Raw genomic sequence first — 27,923 nt, 5'->3', positions numbered from 1 at the left:
CCCTCTACAAAGGACACCAAAATACCATATTTCAAACAAAAAGTGAAGGCAAATAGAAAAGGAGTGTTCCTTTGATAAAGAGTAAAATCCTTTTCAAATTTCTCAAGTAACCTCTCTTTATCTCTGCTTAGCTAAAATCACATAATATGGTCATCTGTGGCTGCAAGGGAGGCTGAGAAAGTGCGGAGATGGCAAAAAAGAATGAAATAGTCATAAGTAGCTTAGGTAAAGGATGTTTAATCCTATGTTTTAATTCTATGAAATTGGGTGTTTTCTTTTTGAAAAAAAATGTGGGACCTGTTAGCAAGAAAAAGAGTGAAAGCTATAGGGTAGCAGGGTAGCCATGCAACAATGTTTATAAACTCTCATTCTGTTTTATGACTGTCCTAATTTGAAGAACAGTTAAAGGAACTTCTCCACCATCTTACACATATATCATTGTTATACTTAATCCAAAGAACGATCAACAAAAACAAAATTAAACCTAGTAAAAGACAACACTAAAGACTCTTGAAATTTATCCATAATTTTATCACTGAAAAAGAATGTGTGTCCAAATTTGTATATTACTATCAACTTGCTCATATTATTTGTATATAATTATACTTTTATTTTATTTTATTTTATTTATTTATTTATTTATTTTTTTTTTTTTTGAGACGGAGTCTTGCTCTGTTGCCCGAGCTGGAGTGCAGTGGCCAGATCTCAGCTCACTGCAAGCTCCGCCTCCCGGGTTTACACCATTCTCCTGCCTCAGCCTCCGGAGTAGCTGGGACTACAGGCGCCCGCCACCTCGCCCGGCTAGTTTTTTTTTTTTTGTATTTTTAGTAAAGACGGGGTTTCACCGTGTTAGCCAGGATGGTCTCGATCTCCTGACCTCGTGATCCGCCCGTCTCGGCCTCCCAAAGTGCTGGGATTACAGGCTTGAGCCACCGCGCCCGGCCTATACTTTTAAAGTCTATATTATTTTGCATTCTTCCATTTTCATTTGTCATAAGGCATTTCCTTCTGTAAATTGTTGTAACAATTTTCACTCAGTAGTTTCATAGGTTTTTCTCTCATGTTAGGCCCAAGTATATGCAACAATTTTCCTATTATTGGAAGTCAATATGCATAGAGAAGTAGCCTAGCAGAACATAAGCTACAGCATCACACTACCTGGCCCCAAATTTCAATATACCACTTTCAGAGTTGGTGACCTTTGCAGGTTATTTAATTTCCCCGAGCTACAGTTTTCATATCTGTAGAATAAAATTAATAGATCATAATAATAATTAAGAAATGTAATTTCTGTAAATTGCTTAGTATATGTCTCACTGTGCAGTCCAATATGATAGTCACTAGCCATACATGGCTACTTAAATTTAAGTTTGAATTAATTAAAATTAAATTAAATTAAATATTTAAATCCTCAGTTGCATATTACACTTCAAATACTCAATAGTCACATGTGGCTACCATATTCTACAGCAGGTAAAGAACATTTACAACGTTACAGAATGTTTTATTGGGAAGCACTAACTAGAATATGGTAAGAGTTCAATAAATACTTGTCCATGTTCTTTTTCCTTCTCCTAAATGTCCTTGGAAAAATATCCCTAGGAGTATAGTTTCTTTTTTTTTTTTTTTTTTTGAGGCGGAGTCTTGCTCTGTTGCGTGGACTGGAGTGCAGTGGCTGGATCTCAGCTCACTGCAAGCTCCGCCTCCCGGGTTTACGCCATTCTCCTGCCTCAGCCTCCCGAGTAGCTGGGACTACAGGCGCCCGCCACCTCGCCCGGCTAGTTTTTGTATTTTTAGTAGAGACAGGGTTTCACCGTGGTCTTGATCTCCTGACCTCGTGATCCGCCCATCTCGGCCTCCCAAAGTGCTGGGATTACAGGCTTGAGCCACCGCGCCCGGCGGAGTATAGTTTCTAAATCAAGGAATATGAATTTCCTATGGTGAAGCTCATAACTTTCAAAATGATATGTATTCATATTTATGTAGAGTTAAACACCTTTCAAAATGCCTTCGCAAATACTTATGCCTTTTGAAAGCAGTCTTTTCCTCCTTTTACTTACTGAATAACTACTGTAGAATAATAATGTCACATAATATACACTCAATAAATATAGTTGTTGAGTGAACGAATGATTGAATGATTGCCCAGTCGAAGTATCTGAGCAAATATCCTTTCCATTTTACAGATGGAAAGTCTGAGCAATTCAGTAAATTGTCAACAAATTTCAACCCAGTTGTCCAAGCCTAAGTTTTATTCAATATTGTCATTGACAAATATTTTGAAGTATAAACATGAAGAAAACAGTACTATCTCTAAAGATCAATGTAGAAATATCTATCTCTATTCCATGACAAATTTTACTGAAATTACTGCTTAGAGCAATATACATACATAATATGTATACATATACATTATATGAACATACCATATATGAACACTGCACACATATTTAATCATATGCCTAAAATAATACTTGATAGTAGGGTAATAGATGCAGTTACATTTGGATGAAGGTCATGGCCAGAGATATGTTACTTCACTTCAAAAAATATATGGAAGATAATGCCAAATTAGCAAACTTTTTGTTGTAAAATTGTAGAAATGGAGCAGAGATTGAATGAAGGATTGAAATATGTGAAACTTTAAACGTCTCTCATAAGGGTGTGTATAACGTTGGAGAAGAAATGAGAAGTAAGAGATGAAGGTTATTTAGCTCTTCCTATGTGAAAGCACTTATGAAGGATTTCCTCCCAGGAATGCATTAATTAAGGTGATTAACACTAGTTGTTGCAATAAACAGATTCCAGATTTCAGTGGTTTAACACTGTTCAATACAGGTGAGGATGTCTTCTTTCATCTTCTGATTGTACTTTATGAAACAAATGGATTTCAAACTGCCATGAGAGTGCAAGACAAAGACAGAAGCATCATCCTAGATGTTAACTACATTGCCCTAAAAATTGCCATGAGAATCTCCTGTTCCTATGAGTTTTTTTTTTTTTTGACAAGTGTAATATAATTTTGGACATTCAGTAATGATATTAATATTCTGTTATAATCTGAAGACGTAGGACCCTAAATACTGCCCAAAATGGGTTCATACCTTCCATTGAAGATCCTAAGGAAAATGTGTAAACAAGCACACTGACAAAGGGAAGTTAAAGGCTGATTTTATTGTTAGCTGGGCTTGTGCCCATAACTACAATGCACAGCATTCTGGAAAAGTGATTTAACCCATAGCCTTCAAAGGTATTTCCCTCTGCTTGTGTCTAAATTTTCCCATAGGCCGGCTTTTAGAAGCTAATTGATTATTGAGCCATAGTACACTGTGAGAAACTGAAACATTTCAAGACAGATGATCTAAGCTGTCCTATTGACGTTGCAACATAAGCAGGAAAGCCAAAAGGCAGCTCCAGAACTATCTAAAACTTCCCTCAGAGAAGGCCCCAGAATGGCTTCCTGCTTTGACATCCGGGAAACCATAGGAAAGAGAGAGGGAGAATACATTGGAAAGGATGACATCCGTGTCTATGTGCATGCCCTTTTAATGCACAATTGTCTTTCCCACTAGTTAAATGGTCTAATTAGAGTTCCAAAATGTAACTCAATAAAACGAACTGCTTCTTTACTTGAGAGGAACTGACAGTGGGAATTGCATGGAGGAGTGGATCTTTCCTGCTGCGTTTGGGACCATCGGGGGGCCAGCTGGCTCTCGTCTCTCGGCTAGATTTTGTATTGAATTCTAATACACTGTGTGTCTACATTTGCTTAAAAATCTATGTTTTCCCAAAAGTGTTTTTTTAAAAAGCGGTTTTCACCAAACAGAGGAAAAAAGTTTTATAAATGCTAATTTGATATGGACTTGAATTAAATTTATGTGGAAGCTGATAAAAATTCTTGAGGCAGATGCTTGAGTTATTTCTTTATGGGATGGCTGAAGCTTTGTGATGTACAAGAGGCTCAAAGAAAGAAGAGTCAGAAAACTATCCTTCAGTAAAATGGTGTGGGTGCTGGGTGAGCTGTGCATTTTGTGTCTAAAGTCATTCCAAGAAAAATCATTAATTTTTGGATTCTAAACTCTCTCTGAATGCAACAGAACAATGCCACCCTTTATTGAAGGAATCTACAGAAACTAAATGTCATCACTTTATTCTACAATTAGAAGATAATTCTTAACTTTATTTTTAACCCATCACTTATAGCTGTATGAGCCAATTTAAACACATCCTGTGAACTAACTTTATGTATTATTATATGTTAATATTAATCTCATCTACACAATACTATTAAACCAGGCAAAACGGTGAGAATCAATTTGGTATTGGTCACCTTCCTTTCAAATCTGTGGAAATTGTGAGGCTAGATATTTATAAGAAATAATGGAAATTCAGTAAAATATTCTGAAAACAGAAAGTCTGCTGAGAACCACAATCACGGTAAATAACACAATAAATTTTGATTCTTCTATTGATGTAATTTTGTATGCTAGACTTGATTAGGAAATATATCCAGGTTTTTAATAGAAAAAAGCAAGAATTTGACAATTATTTCTGTCATAAATTATCTTGGTCTAATTCTTTAGTTTTTATAATAATGATGCAAAAATATCACCATACATTTAATTGTTTGATGATATTAACTGAATTATGAGACATATTATTTTTGTTTATAAATTATTATATTAAATACAAAATAAAATGGTTAAGTGCAGTAATAGTCAAGGGTCACAAAAGCCTGAAAAGACTAGGATGTGTGTGTGTTGTTTGTATGTGTATACGTATATATGTATAGGTGTGCATGTGTGTTTGCTTATATACATGTTTATTTGTGTAACAGTATGATAAGCAGTAGAAATAGAGAAATAAAACTACTGGTTGATTGGATATTTACTCTCTTCTAGGCAGTGTTCTGGATACTTTATAGTTATTCTTCCATTCTCTGCATACATTACATTCAATACATTTAAGGGGTTAATGATGCATCCAAATACAGCAATATTTTGTCACTAAATTCTTTCTGATTTGGTATACTTGGTGGTTTTAAAATCAATACATACTTCATTTTTTGACAGTGCCTTTACTTTTTGAAGTTAGTATAAATGAGTATAAATGCTGTTTAAGTATAAACAAATCTTTTAGTCCTAGAGGAAGACTGAAATTAGCATATATAGTAAACATCTTTACTTAGAAAAAAAAGTTATTTTTGTTTGTGATTTTCTAGATTTAAGAAATGTGTCTATGTGTATAGTTACACAAATATGTTATCTCAAATCATTATTTACAGTGTATTAAAATGGATATTTTACATAATTTCAAATATAGTATGTACAGGGGCTAGCATTAAAGCTACAAATAGTTGAGTCCAGGTCTACCAAAAGTGGAGACAAGAAGGGAAAATTGTCAATTATGTCCTGCCTCTTCTATCCTTGCCTAGAGTAAATTTCTACCAGTATTTGCAACCAATCAGCTTAATGCTCTATTTATCTTACTGAGAGATGACTTCTCTTTAATTTTATAGGTTAATTAATTTAGATAACTAGATAATATGGAAGCATCCAAATGCATGGAAACCAGAAGAATTTCTCTGACTGTCTCGGGTTACCTGATCATGGCTATCGCACTGTGGATTCTGAAAGAAGCAAACTCTAAGAATGAGTCTGGCATGCACTAAGTTGATTGGGGAATATTCTTGGAAAGGAAGGAAGCGGGAGTAGGCAGAGGGAGAATTGGGCTGCTACATAGCGTCAATGGAGACCTCAGCTGATGCCACAGAGAATTCTGGAGCTAGAATAACCCTTCAGTGTTGTACTGAGTTAGGATAAGGGGAATGGGTCTTTAGAGCCTTGGGTCATTCTATCCAAACCACTCCAATAAAAGAGCATGCAGCTTTCTTCAGCTAGGCAGTACTCATGGGGATTGTCAGATAGGGCTTTCTGCTGACAGTACTATCAGTAGCTGGGAGAAAAAGTCCATCATTCCTGAAGGGCAAGCCCATGGTATCTTACAATATCTACCAAAAAGACCAATAATATGTCAATTTCTGAGAAATTAATTATTGAGCTAAAAACACAAGAGAAGGCAAAATGGTAAGAATTTACTCATCCTAGAGACAAATGAGTAGATATCACAACATAATGATCAGGAAAAGAAGCCAGTCACAAAAGAGTATACATGTTATAATTACATTTTCCTAAGATTAAAGCAAGCAAAGCACAGAGACGCACACGTGCACACACACACACACACACGCACACACACACACAGAGCTAAAATTAATGTGTGGATTTTAGAAGTCTCAAGATAATGTTTACATTTAGTTTTCTTTTTCTAATTTGGTAGAATTTTTGTCATTAATTTGTTAATTTTGTTGTTATTTACAAGTATAAAGAATTTTTAAACAAAAAGAATCCATACTTAATTTAGTGTGTGTATTTATTTATTTAAGAAGCATAGTAGGCCGGGCGCAGTGGCCTTTCTTTCCTTCCTGTAATCCCAGCACTTTGGGAGGCTGAGGTGGGTGGATCTTCTGAACTCAGGAGTTGAAGACCACCCTGGGCAACATGGAGAAACCCCATCTCTACTAAAATACAAAAAATTAGCTAGGCATGGTGGCACGAGCCTGTAGTCCCAGCTACTCAGGAGGCTGAGGCAGGAGAATCGCCTGAGCCCCAGAGGCGGAGGTTGCAGTGAGCTGCGATTGCACCACTGCACTCCAGCATGGGCCACAGAGTAAGACTCTTGACTCAAAAAAAAAAAAAGAGGAAGAAGAATGATAATAATAAACATAATTGAAGTCTATACTAGGGCTTCATAAGAATTCTTTATTTAAGAGGAATCTATCAGTTTTTTAAGCGTTTAAAATGCTGTTTTGTGGAAATTCAGTTGGGCAGAAGCCGATCGTTGGTCAGATGAGTATAAGCAGGTAGGAAAATGGAAGTGAGATTACCTGAGCTGAAAGGGAAAATGTGGAATCGGAGCTGTGGGACCTGAAACCAACACTGGAAAAGATGTTACTAAATACTAAATACTAAAGAAAGCTAACATATGACGATCGGGATGATTTTTCACAGAAGGAGAACTATCATAACTGCCGTATATTGAACACTTTCACGGGCCAGACACTCCGATAAGTATTTTTAAAATATTATCTAAAATTTAAGAACAAAGAAGATTTTTTTTCGAAGTTTTACTGAGGAAGGCATTGAAGCTCAAAATAACTAAGTAGTATGCCTAAAGTCACAAAACAAAGTGTTTCAGCCACAAGTCAATCCAAGTCAATTCCAAAGAAAGTTTATACTCTTCACACAAGGTAATAATAACCTGGAGGTGATTTTAAAAAATATACATGAAAATAATAAATGTATTTAATCACAACAGCTGTGACACAAACCATAAGAAATAGGCAGCCTCAAATGAGAGAAGATCTGATTAAGTAGTCATTCAATTCTAAGGCCATTCTGCACAGGCATTACACATACTTTGGTTTCCTTTTTTCTCATTTTAATCAGCAGGAGAATTTACTTGGAAGCAAAATCTGTGGTTTCTTAACTATTATTACCCACCTGAAGTCATCATTTCTGTTTATTACATCATAATCATCTCTACTTGCCACCAATTGTACATTCCCAAAGAGGAAATTATGATTTCAAGTGAAGATGATGGAACACAAACAGATGTGCTACTAGAAGAGAGACATCCTATTATTCTGGAAATGTACTCCATAATGAAGAACAAGGGAAAAAAGATCAGAAGGTATTGTCATATATCAAAATAAAGTCTGTTCTAGCAGCAGGATTACATTTAAATAGAAAGATCTGCTGATGTTTCCATGCACCATTCATAGCGCTTTATGCTTGACATTTGTGTACTAGAGAAATAGCAAAATTAGACAAAAAAATTCCATATGCACAATTTTTGGCAAATCTCTTACTCTAGCCTTTGTGGCAATTTCCTTTATCCTCATTTTGTCTAGTCACCCCATATTGACCCTACTTCCAATTGCGGCACTTCTGTGTGGTTCTGACTTTCTTCTTCCCAAGACCTCCATTGAATTGCACCACGAGCTATTTTAGAGATCTTCATAATATGTGTCTTTTAACCCTAACAAAGTGAAGCTGACAGAGTGAAGACTGTGTAACTATTCAAATTGTTTTTCAAAACTGATGTTTGTGGTTACTGGGACTGGGAAGTATGTGTTTTATATCAATTCACTCATGAAAGCAGTATTCACTTTGGCGGGGCATGGTGGCTCACGCCTGTAATCCCAGCACTTTGAGAGGCCGAGGCAGGTGGATCATGAGGTCAGGAGTTTGAGACCAGTCTGGCCAACATGGTGAAAACCCGTCTCTGCTAAAGATATAAAAAATCAACTGGGTATGGTGGCACGCACCTGTAATCCCAGGTACTCAGGAAGCTGAGGTAGGAGAATTGCTTGAACCCGGGAGGCAGAGGTTGCAGTGAGCTGAGACTGTACCATTGCACTCCAGCCTGGGTGGCAGGGCGAGACTCCGGCTCAAAAAAAAATCAGTATTCACTTAATATGTGTCAGACAATGTCTGATAAACTAAAGGTACAGAGATTAAAGACCTGTTACATAAATTCAACGAGTCCATAGTAGAGTGAGGGAGACAGTTAAGGTAATAGATAATCCCAAAGCAGTGGCTCAGTGCTATGACAAAGAGATTCACTGTGTCTGATGGAAACTTCTTATAAATACAGATGAAGAGGTTAATTCAGACTGACTGGGAAAGACTAAAAATGAGCTAAACAGTGTTTGCAAAGGTACAGAGATAAAGCATGAATGTGTTAGGGACAGAGCCAAGTAGTAATATAAATATATTTAGGCTGTTGGTTGTGGAAGCATCTGATGAAGATATCAAGGGGGGTAAGGAAGGACTTAATGAGCTTTTTAATGAAAATCAATGTGCACAGACTTTTGTCCTATTTCTAGAGTCACTCTCAGAAAATTCCTAAACTAAACCTGCTGCTGGTGTTCCCAAAGCCCATGAAGGCCCAGTGAGGACCACTGTATTTTCTTCTCCATGAACTATGCTTTTATCTCCTTTGAATTTCCTAGGCTTGGAATAGCTTGTACTATTTCTATGCCAATAGCAACATTGCCATCTCCTTTCCATTTCTCTGTTAATTTCTCCTTTCTGTTTGACCCAGTAAATTGACTTTGATTACAGAAATTCAACTTATTTTTAACATCATTATACCTGAAAAATCCCTGTAGTGACACTGCATCATATCCATATCTTCTGTTCACATTCAGGGAAAAGGATGATATGAGATACACATAACAGGGGGGCGTGAATCTTGAGAACTGTCTTAGAATTCTATCTACCACATGGACTATCCCGTAATGCCTATCACACAGTTCTTTAGGCAGTAGATAATATATATCTGTTCATTGATTTAAGGTATGCATTGCATAGCTTCAAAATTATATATATTGTATATAAAAAATTAAATAATATTTACCAAAGTTACATAAATAACATGTTTAAATGTTGTACTATTTCTTCTCCTCCCAGGGAAAAAGGTCCTTAAGTTCTATGTAGGTCTATATTTATTTAATCTTCATAAATCATTATAGCTAATACTATTTGACTCTTTCCACATTGTCTATGCCTTCTGTCAAATGTGAAATTATTTAATGATTTGAACAGTCTTGAGTCCTGGAGGTGAGGCAGAATGGGTGTAGGTTTGTGGGCAGATTCATCTTGATTTTCAGAATCTACAATGAATCTATTGTAGGAAGAAATTTATGATTGTTCTAAGGGGAGAAAATGTTCTAATTTCTTTAAATATTTATCTTGGGGAAGAAGTTAAGGACTCCAAACATTTCTTTCTTTAATCCAGGCACTCGTGAACAAGTGTTCTTCTATTGTTTTTGTGTGAACACAAACGAAAAAATAAGCATATGCTAATTCTCAGCAAAGTATGTACTGATAACTTCATGTTCAGCTTTTTCAGTAAAAACATGCAACCTACATACCTGCAAAGTTTGGCTTGTCTTATGTACAAACATAAAAGTCATAAACTGTTTATTATCTATACTGTTGTTCTCAGGATTGCTATATTGATATTTTGTATTATTAAGGAACTTAAGTGCTATGTGGGAATTTTTTATACTGGTCTCCAATAATCAACATATGCAAAGAACACGTAAGCAGAAGATTTACAAAACTTATAATTTATTAAATCCCATACAAAGAGAGATAAAAAAGGAAAATACATTTTACTGTAAATCTATTATGTGCATCTACAGAAATGTGAATGTAAGTGAAAACTGATGGCTACTCTAACACCACTTTACCATAATTTGTATTACAGAGCAAAGTTTCATATGTCTATGTAGTTCAGAGAGTGATGCTGACAAAAAGCGACAGACAGGTATAATAGTTGTATTAGTCTGTTCTCACATGGCTAATAAAGACACACTAGAGACTGGGTAATTTACAAAAGAAAGTGGTTTAATGGACTCCCAGTTCCATGTGGCTGGGGAGGCCTCACAAGCATGGTGGAAGGCAAAGGAGAAGCAAAGGCATGTCTTACGTGGTAGCAGGCAAGAGAGCTTGTGCAGGGGAACTCCCACTTATAAAACCATCAGATCTCAAGAAGTTTATTCACTACCATGAGAACAGTATTGGGGAAACTCCCCCGCCATAATTCAATTATCTCCACGTGGCCCCACCCTTCACAAGTTGTAATAATCTTCATCAGATGTTTCCACAACCAACAGCCTAAATATATTTATATTACTACTTGACTCTGTCCCTAACACATTCGTGCTTTCTTTTACCTCTGTACCCTAGCAAACACCGTTTAGCTCATTTTTAGTCTCTCCCAGTCAGTCTATATCAATAGTGCAGCATGGTTTTTGTCAACTATTTGAAAAAAATACTTCAAAATGAAATAAATGACATTGGCTGTTACATTTCCATTAATATGTACTGGCACACCTGATTTGATTGCAATTCACTTTACTGTGCTTTACAGATATGCCGTTTTACAAATTGAGGTTTGTGGATAAAATGCATCTAGTAAGTCTTTGGTGCCATTTTTTTCCAATAATGTGGGCTCACTTTGTGTTTCTGTGTCACATTTTGGTAATTCTCAACATATTGTTTCAGTCATTTTAATTGTTATATCTGTTATGATGATCTGTGGTCAGTGATCTTTGAAATTGCTATTGTAATTGTTTTGGGATACTAAGAAATGTATCCATATGAGACAGCAAATTTAATCCATAAAGGTAGAATGTGTTTTGACTGGTCTACTGGTTGACTGTCCCTCATCCCTCTCATCCTCTTTGGACCTTCCTATTTCCTGAGATACAATCATATTGAAATTAAGCCAGTTAATAATCCTACAATGGCATGTAACTGTTCAGGTGAAAGAAAGAGTCACATGTCTTACACTTTAAATCAAAAGCTAGAAATGATTCGGCTTAGTGAGGAAGGCATGTTGAAAACCAACATATGCCAAAAGCTAGGTGTCTAGATGTCACCAAACAACTAGTGAATTTGGGAATGAACAGAAAACATTCTGAAGAAAATTAAAAGTGCTACTCCGGTAAACACACAAATAATAAGAACACAAAACATCCTTATTACTGATATGAAGAAAGTTTTACTGATCTGGACAGAAGATCAAACTAACCACAACATTCCCTTAAGACAAAGCCTAATCCGGAGCAAGAACTTTAACTCTTTTCGGTTCTTTTTTTCTTTTTTTAAACTCTTTTCAATTCTGTGAAGTCTGAGAGAAGTGAGAAAGCTATAGAAGAAAAGTTGGAAGCTAGAAGAAATTTGTTCATGAGCTTTAAGAAAATAAGCCATCTCTATAACATAAAAGTGCAAGGTAGTGAAGCAAATACTGATGTAGAAGCTGCATAAAATTATGGAGATGACCTAGCTAGGCAATTGTTGAAGCTTACTACACTACACAAGATATGTTCAATGTAGATGAAACAGCCCTCTACTCAAAGAAGATGCCATCTAGGACTTGCATAGCCAGAGAGAAGAAATTGATACCTGGGTTTGATGCAAACTTCAAAGTATAGGATGACTCTCTTCCCGGGGGCTAATGCAACTTGTGACTTTAAGTTGAAGTTCAATGCTTATTAAACATTCTAATATCCTAGAGCTCTTAATGGTTATGCCAAGACTACTTTGCCTGTATTCTCTAAATGAAACAAAGCCAGGATCACAGTACATCTGTTTACATAATGGTTTACTAAATATTTTTTACCAACCATTGAAACTCACTGTTCAGAAAAAAGAATTTCTTTCAAAACATTACTGCTCTTTGTCAATGCACTTGTTCACCCAAGAGTTCTGATGGAGATGTACAAGGAGATTACTATTGTTTTCATGCCTACTAATACACACCCATTCTGAAGCCCATAGATACAGAAGTAATTTTGACTTTTAAGTCTTATTTTTTAAAAAATACATTTCATAAGGCTATAGCTACCATAGATAGTTATTCTCTTATGAATCTAGAAAAAGTAAATTGAAAACTGTTTAGAAAGCATTTATTATTCTAGATGCCATAAAGAACATTTTTGATTCGTGAACAATGTTTAGATATCAACATTAAGAGGCACATGGAAGAAGTCGTTTTCAACCCTCATGGATGACTTTCAGGGGTTCAAGACTTCAGTGGAGGAAGTCACTGCAAATATGGTGGAACTAGCAACAGAACTGGAATTAGAAATAGAGCCTAAAGATGTGAGTGAATTGCTGCAATCTCATAATAAAACTTGAACAGATGAGGAGTTGCTTCTGTGGATGAACATAGAAAGTGATTTATTTAAATGAAATCTACTCCTGGTGAAATACTGTGAACATTGCTGAAATGACAATGAAAGACTTAGAATATAATATAAACCTAGTTGACAAAGCAGCAGCAGGATATGAAAAGATTGACTTCAGTTTTGAAAAAAGTTCTACTGTGAGTAAAATGCTATCAAACGGCATCACATGCCACAGAAAAATCTTTTGTGAAAGGGAGAGTGGTTCCATGTAGCAAAATTTATTAGTCTTATTTTAAGAAATTGCCATAGCCACTTCAGCTTTCAGCAACAGTTGGTAACAGATCTGATCAGACTGATCAGATCACCACTCTGATCAGTCTGAAGCCATCAACATCAAGGCAAGATCCTCTACCAGCAAAAGTGAAGGCTCCGATGATCATCAGCATTTTTCAGCAATAAAGTATTTTTAATTAAGATAGGTATATATTTTAGACATAATGCTTTTACATAGTTAATAGTCTACACTATAGTGTAAACATAACTTTTATATCCACTGCGAAACCAAAAAATTTGTGTGAGTCACTTTATTGTGATATTCATTTTATTGTGGTGGTCTTGAACTGGACCTGCAACATGTTTGAGATATTTGTGTATCAATATTTACAACTAATGTTGACCTAAATTACTTAGAATTGAAATGTTAACATCTGCTAAATTTTATTTTTAATAATCAGTTAAATATTAGAAAAACATCACTGAAGAAATCCTGCAAATACTCACTGCATAATGAGGAATGAATGAGATATGCATAGGTTAATAAGGAACACGTAAACAAAACCTATATAATTGCTTCTGTTGACAGAATTGGCACATTAATGGAGGGAAGGGATAATTCATATATTTTTAATTTGGATTATTTTACATTTCTCAGTATATGGCTCAGGACATTTTAATTTAAAAGAATCTAAGCATACTGGCCTTGTTTTTATTCTTTGTCATTTCACTTGGGGAAACAACACCAAGATTTTTTTAGAGACAAACAGGGTTGCACTTAACATGGGTAGCATTCCATTAGAAATGACCTGGAAGGGAAAATAAAGAAGACACTCATGGAATGATAATATATTGAAAAATGCTATACATTAGAGATAAAAACATGCCAGAGGCATGAGCAAAGATAAATTGGTATTCAGCTCATAAATAGTGCATTGTTATGACAATGGGAAATTAGTTGGAATCAAGTATTCAAGTCTCAGAGAAACAGTGCTCTAAAGATGGTCACAAATACTTCTTCTTCCTTTCTTATCTAGTTTGACCTTCTCCTTCACATTTCTCTTTTTTCCTATAAGAATCCCATTTTGCTTTTAAATTGATTTGTGCAAAGGACTAGTAAACCCTAAATACACCCTGAATTAGGTAGGATTTTTTTGTAGATTTTTTGTAGATAAGAATACTGGTGACATACTGTTTACTGGTATGTCTTTTTACTTATCTTTTGTAAAGATCTTTTTACTTATCTTTTGTATCTTTTACTGTTTACTGGTATGTCTCTTTACTTATCTTTTGTAGATAAGAATACTGGTGACATACAGTTTACACAGTATGTACAGTAACTGCTTCTGGCCAACATTGTTTTCCCAGGCAACTAGAGTCCTAGCATACAAAGATGATTCTTCCACATTCACACACACACAAACACACACAAATCCTAAAAATAGTTTTAAACTGAAAATTGAAAAAGCCATATATATTTGGCCATTCTCCCATTGCTATAAGTAAATACCTTAGGTTGGGTAATAAGAAAAGAGGTTTAATTGGCTTATGGTTTTGCAGGCTATACAAGAAACATAGAAGCTTCTGCTCCTGGGGAGGTCCCAGGAAGCTTCCAATTATAGCAGGAGACAAAGGAGAAACAGGTATCTTACCTGGCAGGAGCAAGAGAGAAGGTGGGGGAGGTGCCACACACTTTAAAACAACCTAATTTTGTGAGAACTCACTCACCACCAGGAGGACAATATCAAGAGGATGATGATAAACCAATCATGGGAAACAGTCCTCATGATCTAGTCACTCCCTCCTGGGCTCCATTTCCAACACTGGAGATTACAATTTGATGTGAGATTTGGGTAGGAACACAGATTCAAACCAATATCACCATAATTTTTGTTTGGCAGTTAAAAAAGATTTTAAATTCTTTCTTAAGTAACTGTTATTTTTATATTATATAAATAGGTGGCTAGCACTATTTCTTGAACCAAATACCAATAAGTGAGAAGAAACACAGAAGGCAATATCTTGGTGATATCCTAGGCTCTTCTTGTGCAACACAATGGGTATGGTGGGAGGGAGTCACAAGAAGACTAATTTATAAAGAAATATTTACATTGCTGGGTCTGTGTAGTATCATATAATTTGATAACGAACTATCTAGAAAATATACAGAAGGATGAAATAAATATGCCTTAAGGAGAGGAAGAAATGGCTTTCTCTTTTAGGAGCTAAACCAAGATCTATATAGGCTAAATGTAAGAGAAAGAAGAATTTACTATGAAAATAATAGAAATTGATCTGACCCACGGTGATGACTTGACACGGGAAGAAACTGCAAATTACTTCAATAGTTTTATCCCTAGTGGATGGTTAAGCCAAAGTAGATAACATGCAGCAAAGTCTATTAATATGAACAACAATATGCTGGCAGAAAGATAGAGCAGAAAGCCTCTTAGGCTATTTTCATTATTATTCATTTACTTTAAAAATCTGTTTGATATCTTAAAAGGTCTTGAAGTTTATGAACACATTTTTCTGCAGTGTTCTGAGGCAAAAAAGAAAAGAATAAAAGATTTTTAAATAAAATAATTGTACCTGGAGGCAATTTTAATCATTTTCTCAGCAAATTGAACATTTAGAAGTGTCTTATGGTGCAAATTAACATAATAGCCTAAGATTTGTGTGGTAGTGAAAAATTCCTGGTTCCAGAATCGTAGGTCTCAGGCTTAGAGTTTATGGCCCTTAAAAGACTTGATACCCAAATTACATTCTGAGAGCATTTTAGTCCCCCTCTGTTGCATGTAAGCTGTGCTACAGCCAAACAACGCAATAGCAGCAAACACTCTATTGTCTTCCTTTCTGACATCCCACATATTTTCTGGAGTCCATGCTTTTGTTCAAGAAAGTTCCAGCAACTTTTATACAGCCCTATATCACCCCTTGTAAATATCTTAGTGAAAATGTTCAAACTTTAGTGACTGAAATAAAAAAAAAAAAAAAACTTTCTCCCCCCAAACATGCTCTTCTTTATTCCCACTCTTGCTTAGTTATTAACAAATATTCCATTTTTTGAGTTAAAAATACCAGAGTCTAACTGACTTCTCTCTCCTCACTGGCCACATTCATTAAGCAAGTCTTACTAATTGTTACATTTATTTGGTTGAACCTTTGGTAATTTTTTCCTCAATTTCACTACCCTTCTTTCAGATGTGACACTTCACTGGATATGTATGCTGTCCATATATGATTTCATGCTATAAAAATACATTTTTGTATATACAAGCATCCTTAATAGAGAGTAATGTTTTTAATGTTTTAAGAATTTACATATATGATATCCTTTTGAACCAACATTTTAAAGACCAGATCTTTGTTTTGTTTCATTTAACATTGTATTTTTGTGATTTATCTATGCTGACATATTTCCTGATTCAGTCATTTGGTGTTTCATCAGATGACCAGACTATTTCCCCATTGGTGGGCATTCCATGGTGCCAATATTTCTATTACAAACTATGTCTAAATGTTTTGGCCACATAAATGAGAGTTTCTGTAAACCCTATACCTAGAAATAGAAATACTGGCCATAAGTATTTTAAGTAACATAACCTGTTATATTAGTTTCCTATTGCTGTTGTAACAAATTACCACAAAGTTAGTAGCTTTGAAAAATGCAAATTTATTATCTTAGAGTTCTGCAGGCCAGGGTCTGAAGTGGGTTTCACTGGGCCAAAATCAAAGGGGCTGCGGGGCCACACTTACTCCAGAGGCTTGAGGGAAGGATCTGTTTCCTTACTTTGTCCACTTTCTGGAGGCTGCCTGTGCTCCTTGGTTCCTGGCCCACTTCTCCATCTTCAAAGCCAGCAGTGTAGGATCTTCAAGTCTCTCTGATACTGATCATTTACTTATGTTATCACATCTCCTACTTTGACTCTGACACTCCTACCACCCTTTGAAGAGACTCTTATATGACATTGGGCCCATTTACATAATTCAAGATTATCTTTCCAGCTCAAGATCTTTAACTTAATCATATTTCAAAGACCCTCCTGCCATTTAAAGTAACACATTCACATGTTCAACAGATTAGAATGTAGAAATAATTAATGGAATAGCATTCAGCCTACCACAGGTATAAAGATCATCAAGTTACTAGATATAATATCACTTTTTCTTCAATGCAGTTGTAGCAATTTAAGTACTGCCTCCAGCATTTCTATGTATTCTTCAATACCTGGTGTTGTCAGCTTCTCTGGAAGGCATAAAACCTGAGCTAATTGCTATTACTTATAACTTAAAATTTTGATGTAATTTTAAATACACAAAAAAGTTGCAAGAATAAAATGAACTCTTGTATATCATTTACCTACATTCACCTATTTTTAAATTTCATCCCATTTGATACTAAGGTGTAAATGCATATTTATCTATATCCTTTTATCTATAACCATTTTGGTATGTATTGCCTAAGAATAAAGATAATCTTTTATTCACTCACATTGCAATTATGTAAATCAGGGCATTTAATATTGATTTAATATTAATTAATCCCCAGTCGTATTCAAATTTTGTCAGTTGCTTAATAATATAATACCCTTTATGCCTCTTGTTCCTTGATTCAGGACTCAGAATCACATGTTGCATTTTTTGTCATCTCTTCTTAGATTCCTTTCATTTGAAAAATTTCTTTGGTTTAATATTTTGAAAGAATACAGGCCAGTTTTTCTATAGCATTTCTTTCAATTTGGGTTTATCTAATATATCTCCATGTTATTATTCAGGTTTTATATATTTTGGGCAGGAATACCTCAGAAATGATGTTATTTCCTTCTCAGTGCAGCTTATCAAGAGGCACATGATATTTTTTTCCCCAAATTTAGTGATAATACATTTAGTTTCTTGTTTAGGGTGGTTTCTGCTAGATTTCTCCACCATAGTATTATAGACACACCAGATATATCTCAGGCTCAATTGCAGACTACCACGATAATGTGAATAATGCAACAAAGTGAGTCACACAAATGTTTTGGTTTCCAGTGTATATAAATATTATCTTTATACTATCTTGTAGTCTATTAAGTGTGCAATAGCACAATGCCTAAAAAACTACATAAATATTTAAATTAAAAATACTGTATTGATAAAGAATACTAATAATCATCTGAGCCTTCAGAAGTCATAATTTTTTTTGCTGGTGGAGGTTCTTGCCTTGATGATGATGCTGGCTGACTGATGAGAGTCGTAGTTATTGAAGACTGGGTGACTGTGGCAATTTCTTAAAGTAAGACAATATTGAAGTTTGCGACTTCAATTGACTCTTCCTTTCACAAAACATTTCTCTGTGGCATGGTATGCTGTTTGATAGCATTTTACCCAAGTAGAACCTCTTTCAAAATAGGAGTCAGTATCTTAACCACTGCCACTGTTTAATTAAGCAGGTTTATATAATATTCCAAGATCTTAGTTGTCATTTCAACCATGTTTATAGCATATTCACCAGAAACAGATTCCAATGCAAGAGAACACTTTCTTTGCATATTTATAAGTAAGTAACTCCTCATCCTTTCAATATCTGTCATGAAATTGTAGCAATTCAGTAGCATCTTCAGGCTTTACTTCTAATTCTACTTCTTTTGCTATTACTTCCAATTCTACTTCCCTTGCTATAATCATCTGCAGTGATTTCCTCCACTGAAGTTTTGAACCCTTGAAAATATTCTGTAAGGGTTGGAATTAACTTCTTCCAAACTACTCTTTATGTTAATACTTTGAACTCCTCTTATGAATCACAAATGTTATTTAAGGCATCTAGAATGATAAAGCCTTTCCAGAATGTTTTCAATATGCTTTTCCTAGATCCATAAAGAAATCACTATCTATAGCAGCTATAGCTTTATGAAATGTATTTCTTAAATAATAAGACTTGAAAGTCAGAATTACTTCTGGACCTATGGGCTGCAGAATTGACGTGCTAGTGGGCATAAATACAAGAGTAATCTCCCTGTACATCTCCATCCGAACTCTTGGGTGACTATGTCCACTGTCAATAAGCAGGAATGTTTTGAAAGGAATTATTTTTTTCTGAGCAGTGGTTCTCAACAATGGGTTGAAATATTTAGTAAGCCATGATGTAAACAGATGTGCTGTGATCCTGGCTTTGTTGTTTCATTTAGAGAATACAGGCAGAGTAGATGTGGCATAATTGTTAAGCACCCTAGGATTTGTTAAATGGTCAGTAAGCATTGACTTCAACTTAGTCACCAGTTGCATTAGGCCCTAGAAAGAGAGTCAGCCTGTATTTTGAAGCTTTGCATCAAACCCAGGCATCGATTTCTCGTCTCCAGCTATGCAAGTCTTAGATGACATCTTCTTTGAATAGAAGGTTGTTTCATCTGCATCAAAAATAGCTTGTTTCATGTAGTACCTTCAACAATTGTCTTATCTACATCTGCTGGATAACTTGCAGCAGCTTCTTCATCAACACTTGCTGCTTCACCTTGTATTTTTATGTTAGAGAGATGGTTTCTTTCCTTAAACATCATGAATCAATTTCTGATAGCTTCAAACTTTTCTTCTGCAGCTTTCTCACCTCTCTCAGTCTTCATAGACTTGAAAAGAGTTAGGTCCTTACTTTGGAATAGGCTTTGGCTTAAGGGAATGACGTGGCTGGTTTGATCTGTCTGGAGCAGTAAAACTTTCTTCATATCAGCAATAAGGCTGTTTTACTGTCTTATCATTTGAGTGTTTACTGGAATAGCACTTTTAATTTCCTTGAAGAATGTTTTTCATTCACACCTTTGCTATCTATTTGGTCACATCTAGATGCCTATCTTTCAGTCTATGGTGGTTTTCAACATGTCTTCCTCACTAAGCTGAATTATTTTTAGCTTTTGATTTAAAGTGCAAGATGTGTGTCTTGAACTTTAACACTTGAACACTTAGATGCCATTTTAGGGTCATTAACTAGCTTAATTTCAATATGGTTGTATTTCCTGGAATAGGGAGGCCAAAAAAGTAGGAGAGAGACAGAGAAACAATCAGTGGAGCAGTCAGAACACCACAACATTTATTGATTAATTTTACCATCTCATATGGGTGCATTTCTTAGCACCCCAAAACAATTACAATAGTAACCTTGAAGATTACTGATCACAGATCACCATAACAAATATAATAATGAAAAACTTTGAAATAGTGTGAGAATTACCAAAATGTACATAGAGTTACAAAGTGAGCACATACTGTTGGAAATGGTACCAATAGATTTGCCAACACAGTTGCCATAAACCTTCAATTTGTGAAAAATGCAATATCTACAAAGTACAATTTTTAAAATGAAATGCAGTAAAATGAGGTATGCCTATAGTAATTTTTTCTTTGTAATTAGTAACTAATTTGTTGGGCTGTACCATGAGATTATAGGTATTTTTTAATGAAACTTTTACTCACTAATTTTAGCATTTATGTGTGAGTTTAACACCATCAATGATTCTATATTTATTACTTTGCATTTTTATTTGTATGTTCCAATTGTCCCAGATTTGGCCAGTTGGAGTCCCTTCAAACTAGCTGAAGTATATTTTTAATATATCTCCATCATTCATTGAATAATCTATTATTTTGTGGCATGAAAAGATGTTCTGGGCTCACCTTGTGCCTATGTTTGATTATTTTCTGTTCATTTTATCTTGCAGTGCTTAGCTTTAAGTACGTGATAAAATAACATTATTGAGTGTCATGGTGATTAGTATTTATTATTCAATCCTAAATGCATTGAATACTAAAATGTGATGATGACATGAGGGAAAACAGAAAGAAGAGAATGGCAGTGACGGGGAGAGAAAATAACAATATAGAGATTGCATTGATTTGAATTACTGTACATCTTGGAAAATGAATTTCTCTCAGTGATGTTGTCTAGGCCTCCATGTAATACTAAACAGCAGAAGAGTTTAGAAATACAGCAAGTAATAATAAAAAAACTTGATTGTAGCAATAAGATCTTCTAACCTCTTTTTCCTTGAAAAGATGTTATATACAGTTTTGTATTTCTAAACCCAAGCACTCAAATGTTTTCTGTAGAATAGTATGTATCTTTCTATATGCAGTGTATAAAATATTAGATATAATTTAATTAAATGTTTTTGCATTAAAACTCATATCTACTTGGCCTTTGTGTGTGCAGGTGTATATGTGTTTTACTCTTACTTGTAGCTCTCTGTGCCCTCTTAAATTGTGACAGTATTTTAAGTGATTGTGTTTTTATTCTTTATAAAATATGCCTGCACAGACTCACCCAGACATTTAGTCTTTGCTGTGTTTCAGTTCATATTAGTTTTCCACTGCTGGTTTAAAAAATTGCTACAAACTTAATGGCTTAAAACAATACAAATTTATTATTGTTCATTTCTGGAAGTCAGAAGTCTGAAATGGGTCTCAGCTGGTTAAACCCAACATGTCAGCAGATCTGTGGTCCTAATGAAGGTTCTAGGGGAGAATCGATTTTCTTGCTCTTTCCTGCTCCTAGAAATCACCCACACATTCCCTGGCCTATGGACCCATTCCTTAATCTTCAAAGTCAGCAATACCCAGCTGAGTCCTCACACTGCCATCTCTCTATTTAAGGACCTGAATAATCTCGATCATGTCCCTAAATTAAGGTTAGCTGATAGCAAACTTAATTCAATTTGGTACATTAATTTTCATTTGCCATATAATGTAATATATTCAATGTTTCTGAAGATTAGAACATGGACATCTGTGAGGGACCATTATTCTAATTCTCACAGTACCCAAGACTAATAATATTCCTGCATGGGTAGAAATTGTATTTTAATGGGGGAGATGGAAAGTCAGTAAACACAGACATATGTCATAAATTTTCAAAAATAGATACATACTTGAATACAGCAGGGTAAGTATTGAGGGCAATAAAAAGGTGACTATATTATCTCCAGTTTACAAATGAAGAATTAAGATCAGGCAGGGTTAGGCACTTTTGCCATTGTTAATTTGACATTCACATCTCTCTCTGCTGCAAATCCCATGCTCTTTTCTTTTAAAAAAAAAAATTCAACTTTTATTACAGATTAGAGGGTACACATGTAGGTTGTTATATGGGTAAATTGCATGATGCTGTGCCTTGGGATCCCAAAATCCTGTCACCCAGGCTATACACATAGGCCCTAAAAGGTGGTTCTTCAGCCCATGCCCCCCTTCCTCCCTCCCATATAATGATCCCCAATGTCTATTGTTCTCATCTTTACAATCAAGTGTATTCAATGTTTAGCTTCTACTTGTAAGTGAGAACATGCAGTACTTGGTTTTCGGTTCTTGTGTTAGGTTGTTTAGGATAATGGCCTCCAGCTCCATCATGTTTCTGCAAAGAACATGATTTTGTTGTTTTATATGGCTACATAGTATTCCATGGTGCATATGTATGACATCTTCTGTATTCAACCTACTGCTGATGGGCATTTAGGTTGATTCCACGTTTTTGCTATTGTGAATAGTGCTACTATGAACATACAGGTGCATATGTCTTTAAGACAGAATGAATTATTTTCATTTGGGTACATACCCAGGAGTGGGATTGTTGAGTCAAATGACAATTCTATTTTTATGTTCCCTGAGATATTTCCAAATTGCTCTCTACAGTGGCTGAACTCGTTTTCATTCCCACCCTCAATGTATAAGCATTCCCTTTCCTCTGCAGTATCACACATCTGTTGTGTCTTGACTTTTTAATAATAGCCATTCTGACTGGTATGAGATGGTATCTCATTGTGGTTTTGATTTGCATTTCTGTGATGATTAGGGATGTTGAGCATTTTTTCATATATTTGTTGGCAAGCTGTATATATTCTTTTGTGAAGTATCTGTTTATGTCCTCTGCCCATTTTCTACTTGGATTGTTTGTTTTTTGCTTGTTGATTTAAGTGCCTTGTAGATTCAGGCTATTAGATCATTGTCATACTCATAGTGTACAAATATTTTCTCCCATTCTGTAGGCTGTCTGTTTACTCTGTTAGCAATTTCTTTTGCTGTGCAGGAGCTCTTTAGTTTAATTAGATCCCATTTGTCAATTTCTGGTTTATTGCAATTACTTTTGGGGATTTAGCCATAACTTCTTTGCCAAAGACTACGTTGAGAAGGGTATTTCCTACGTTTTCTTCTAGGATTTTTATAGTGTTAGGTTTTACATTTAAATCTTTAATCCATCTTCAGTTAATCTTCATAGATAGTGGAAAGTAGAGGTCCATTTTCATTCTTCCCAACACCATTTATTGAATAGGAAGTACTTTTCCCGTTGCTTTTTTTGTTGTTGATTTTGCAAAAGAGCAGAAGGTTTAAGGCATGCAGGTTTATTTCTGGGTTCTCTATTCTGTTCCACTGTTCTATGTGTCTATGTTTGTACCAGTACTATACTATTTTTATTACTGTAGTCTTGTAATATAGTTTGGAGTCAAGTAGTATGATGTCTCCAGCTTCTTTTTGTTTAGGATTGCTTTGGTTATTCAGGCACTTTTTTGGTTCCCAGTGACTTTCAGAATAGATTTTTCTAATTCTGTGAAAAATGACATTGGTCTTTTAATAGGAATAGTATTGATCTGTAAATTGCTTTGGGCAAGTATGACCATTTTAACTATATTGATTCTTTATTCACTGTGCATGGAATATTTTCTGTTTATCTGTGTTGTCTCTGATCTTTTTTCAACAGTTCTTTGTAGTTCTCCTTGTAGAGGTCATTTACCTCCTAGGTTAGATGGATTCCTAGGTATTTAATTTGCTTTGTAGCTACTGTAAATGAGATGTGTTCCAGATTTGTTTGTCAGCTAGAATGCTACTGGTGTATATCAATGCTACTGATTTTTGTACATGATTTTGTATGCTGAAACTTTACTTAATTTGCTTATCAATTTCAGGGGCTTCATGCTCTTTTCATGATGCAGCTCTGTTTCACCATCTCTCCAGTTCTCAGGTGAAGATGGTAATGAGTCTACTCATGTTATTCACAATTGTATCTCATAACAAAACCTCAATAATAATTTGCTGTTGGTGTTATACTTCTAAGACATTCTCATCTCATATTTCTATTTTAAGCACAGAGCCAATAAAATAAAATAATTTTCTTGAGATACATACTCATAAATCTCCTTTGAAAAAAATTTCTGAAGTCTAACCAATAGAAGTATCTATAGCTTATAACGTTTCCCATATCTTTCCATGGATTTATTGAATGCCCTCTGAAGGTGGGCCAGAGCCATGGATAAAATATCAGTAAGCAATGGATGTCCTCTCTAGGAAAATAAGCAAGTCAGAGATATTCAAAAATTGTGATCAGTGACTTATATAGTCCTAAGAGGTTGTTTTTAATAACTTGGCATTTCTTTAAAATGGAGAATAATACTCAAGAAGCAGGTTACATAGTTTTCTTTGTGGTAAATTATTTTCTTCATTTTCTTGCTTTTGATACTTGAGTCATTCTACTGTTGGAAAGTAAATTTCAGTGAGTTCTTATCATCACTTTGAATCCACACTTATCTATGAACATGAGTTCCATAAAAACAGAGACTGTGATACTTATTTTTGTAGCATTGATACTTAGCACAAAGTCAAGCACATAAAAGAGATTCAATAGAAAAATTATGAATGAAAGGCTGAATGAATAAATTTATAGATACCTTATCAGATCATTTTGACTGCTCACTAGTTCGATTATTGTTTCTTAGATCTGTAACTGCATTTATCTCTGTTAAAAATATGGAACACCTGCTTTATTTTTAGTGTCGAATTAACATAGGTATTTCTTAGTTTTTAGATTCAAAGAATTAGCTTGACTATGTCTCAAGGTGGATGACTCTGTGGAAACTTTGAGCTGTATGTAACAACCTCCTGATCATCCATTTATCTTGCTTTGGTACATTAGAACTTTAATAGAAACTGCCTAATGTGCAGGTAAGTCAGCAAGAAATGAAATATGGGTCATTATTCTGTGGTATCAATTGAGCAGAGCAGCCAAATGTAAATCACTGAGAAATGGGAATGGTTTATGCCATTTTGCAATTTGAACTAAGTCTGAAGACTTCATGTGGCTGGAGGTCCCAGAGTTCACTTCAGAAAGCTGAGCAGCAAATCTCTCTCCTGTAAGGGTCAAACTGATACTAATAACTCCAATCTCTAGCAAATGGAAGTACAGACTGTATTTTTCCCTATGTTCTCTAATTGTTTAACCATATCCTTCATGTACATATGTTATACTATGTGACTTAGGTTTTCCAAACCTCACTTAATTCATAAGACAAAAATTACACCTACTCTGGCTACTTGGCATGATTCTCTTTTAGCATTGAATAAACTATGCAATAGAACTTGGAAACGAGTATCTCAGAGTCCTTTGGCCAATACCCAACTTCTAGTGTCTAAAGCTGTGCACCTGAGGGTGCTGATACTGTGGAAGGCTCCATTGCCTATATGTGTGTATGCACATACCGAACAGGTGGAGTGCTGATTAACTAACACTTCCATGAGCAACTCTCCACCAATGGTTCTGCAATAATCTGTATATAAATATTCCAGTTTCCTTATACTTCAAGTCGGATAATTATGTTGCATGTTTTCGATGAACTGTGCTATCAAGCTTGGTGATCAATTTCCAGAGTTTCCAAGCAGGATCTAGCTCAAGTTATGTACCATGTTAGTTGGTATATTAGCCCATTCTTAGGCTGCTAATAAAGACATACCCAAGACTGGGTAACTCATAAAGAAAAAGAGGTTTAATGGACTCACAGTTCCACATGGATTGGGAGGCCTCACAATCATGGCAGAGGAGGAACAAAGGCATGTCTTACATGGCAGCAGGCAAGTAGGAGTGCAGAGCGAACAGCAGGGGAAACACCTTATAAAACCATCCGATCTCATGAGAACTAACTCACCATCATGAGAACAGGATGGGGAAAACTGCCCCCATAATTCAATTATCTCCACCTGGTCCCTTCCACAACACGTGAAGATTATGGGAACTACAACTCAAAATGAGATTTTGGGGAGGGACACAGCCAAAGCACATCAGTTGGCTTAGTAGCTCACCTTTTGTTGGCTGTTGGCTTAGTATCTCACCTTTTGTTGGCTGTCTTCCTTCCTTTTTATCACATCTCTATCTGTGTTATCTGAATTTACCAAACTTACCATTTACATTTAAATTCTGGTTGAGTAGAGCCTAAATAAGAGAGCCTATACATTGTGAAAAGCTACATGAGTGAGCAGTGATATTAATAATTTTTTAAATTAATAATATTTTGATGAATTTAATATTTATCAACTTAAGAATACCTTTGATAAATAAGAAACTTAAAAGGTTTTTCTTTGGTTTGGGGTTTTTCAAGAAATATAAGGAAGAGGTATGTGAAAAGATCTAGTGATAGGCAGAGTAGAAAGTAGAGCAAGGGAAGAGTCTAGCTGAGTCCAGAGATTTGGCCTAGAGACTTCTAGTTTCAAAAGAGCAGCATAATGCAAGCTGGCTTCATCTATGAAGCCAGAAAACCAAAAGTAATTATGCTGCACCAAGGTTATCTCTAGCAGTATTTCAGAACTCAAACATGAGAATAAGTTCCTGAGGACACAGATAAGTGAAAGAATCACAAGCAGATGGACACTTGTCCATACCTCCACACACAGGAAGTATCATGAGTGCCTGTATGAGTCTGTTTTCACACTGGAATGAAGATACTACCTGAGACTGAGTAATTTATGAAGAAAATAGGTTTAATTGACTCACAGTTCTGTATAGCTGGGGAGGCTTCAGGAAACTTACAATCATGGAGGAAGGTGAAGGGGAAGCAAGTTAGTAGGAGAGAGAGTGTGAGGAGGGAACTGCCAAACACTTAATCTATCACTATCATGAGAACAGCATCAGGGAAACTGTCCCTATGATCCAGTCACCTCTCACCAGGTCCCTCTCTCAACATGTGGGGATTACAATTGGAGATGAGATTTGGGTGGGGACACAGAGCCAAACCATATCAGTTCCTGAAAGGAGAAATGCCCCTAAGGACAGACAGAGATAAAGGATCGGATTTTAGCTAAAGTAAGAAAAAAGGAGAGAAGATGCAAATAAAATCAGAAACAAAAAGAGTATATAACAGCTAAGACCACAAAAATACAAAGAATTATTAGAAACTATTATGAACAACTATACATTGACAAATGGAAATACTTAGAGGAAATGGATAAATTCTTGGCCACATACAACCTACCAAGATTTAACCATAAAGAAACAGAAAACCTAGGGGCAGGGCGTGGTGGCTCACGCCTGTAATCCCAGTACTTTGGGAGGCTGGGATGGGTAGATCACGAGGTCAGGAAATCGAGACCATCCTGGCTAACATGGTGAAACCCCGTCTCTACTAAAAATAAAAAAAATAAAAAAAAAATTAGCCAGGCATGTTGGCAGGCGCCTGTAGTCCCAGCTACTCAGGAGGCTGAGGCAGTAGAATGGTGTGAACCCAGGAGGCAGAGCTTCCAGTGAGCCAAGATCACGCCACTGCACTCCAGCCTGGGTGACAGAGTGAGACTCCATCACAAAAAAAAAAAAAAAAAAAAAAGAAAGAAAAGAAATAGAAAATAGAAAACCTGAATGAACCAGTAACAAGTAATGAGATTGAAGCAGTAATAAAAAGTCTCACATGCAAAAAAGCCCAGGACCTGATGGCTTTCCTACTGAATTCCACCAAACATTTAAAGAAGAGCTAATACCAATTCCACTCAAGCTCTTCAAAAAAATTGAAGAGGAGGGAATACTTCCTAAATCATTCTATGAAGCCAGATTGCCCTGATACCAAAACCAGAAAAGGACACACACACACACACACACACACACACACACACA

Source organism: Piliocolobus tephrosceles, chromosome 2, assembly GCF_002776525.5.
Source record: "Piliocolobus tephrosceles isolate RC106 chromosome 2, ASM277652v3, whole genome shotgun sequence".
NCBI lineage: Eukaryota > Metazoa > Chordata > Mammalia > Primates > Cercopithecidae > Piliocolobus > Piliocolobus tephrosceles.
This window is presented reverse-complemented; position numbering follows the sequence as displayed.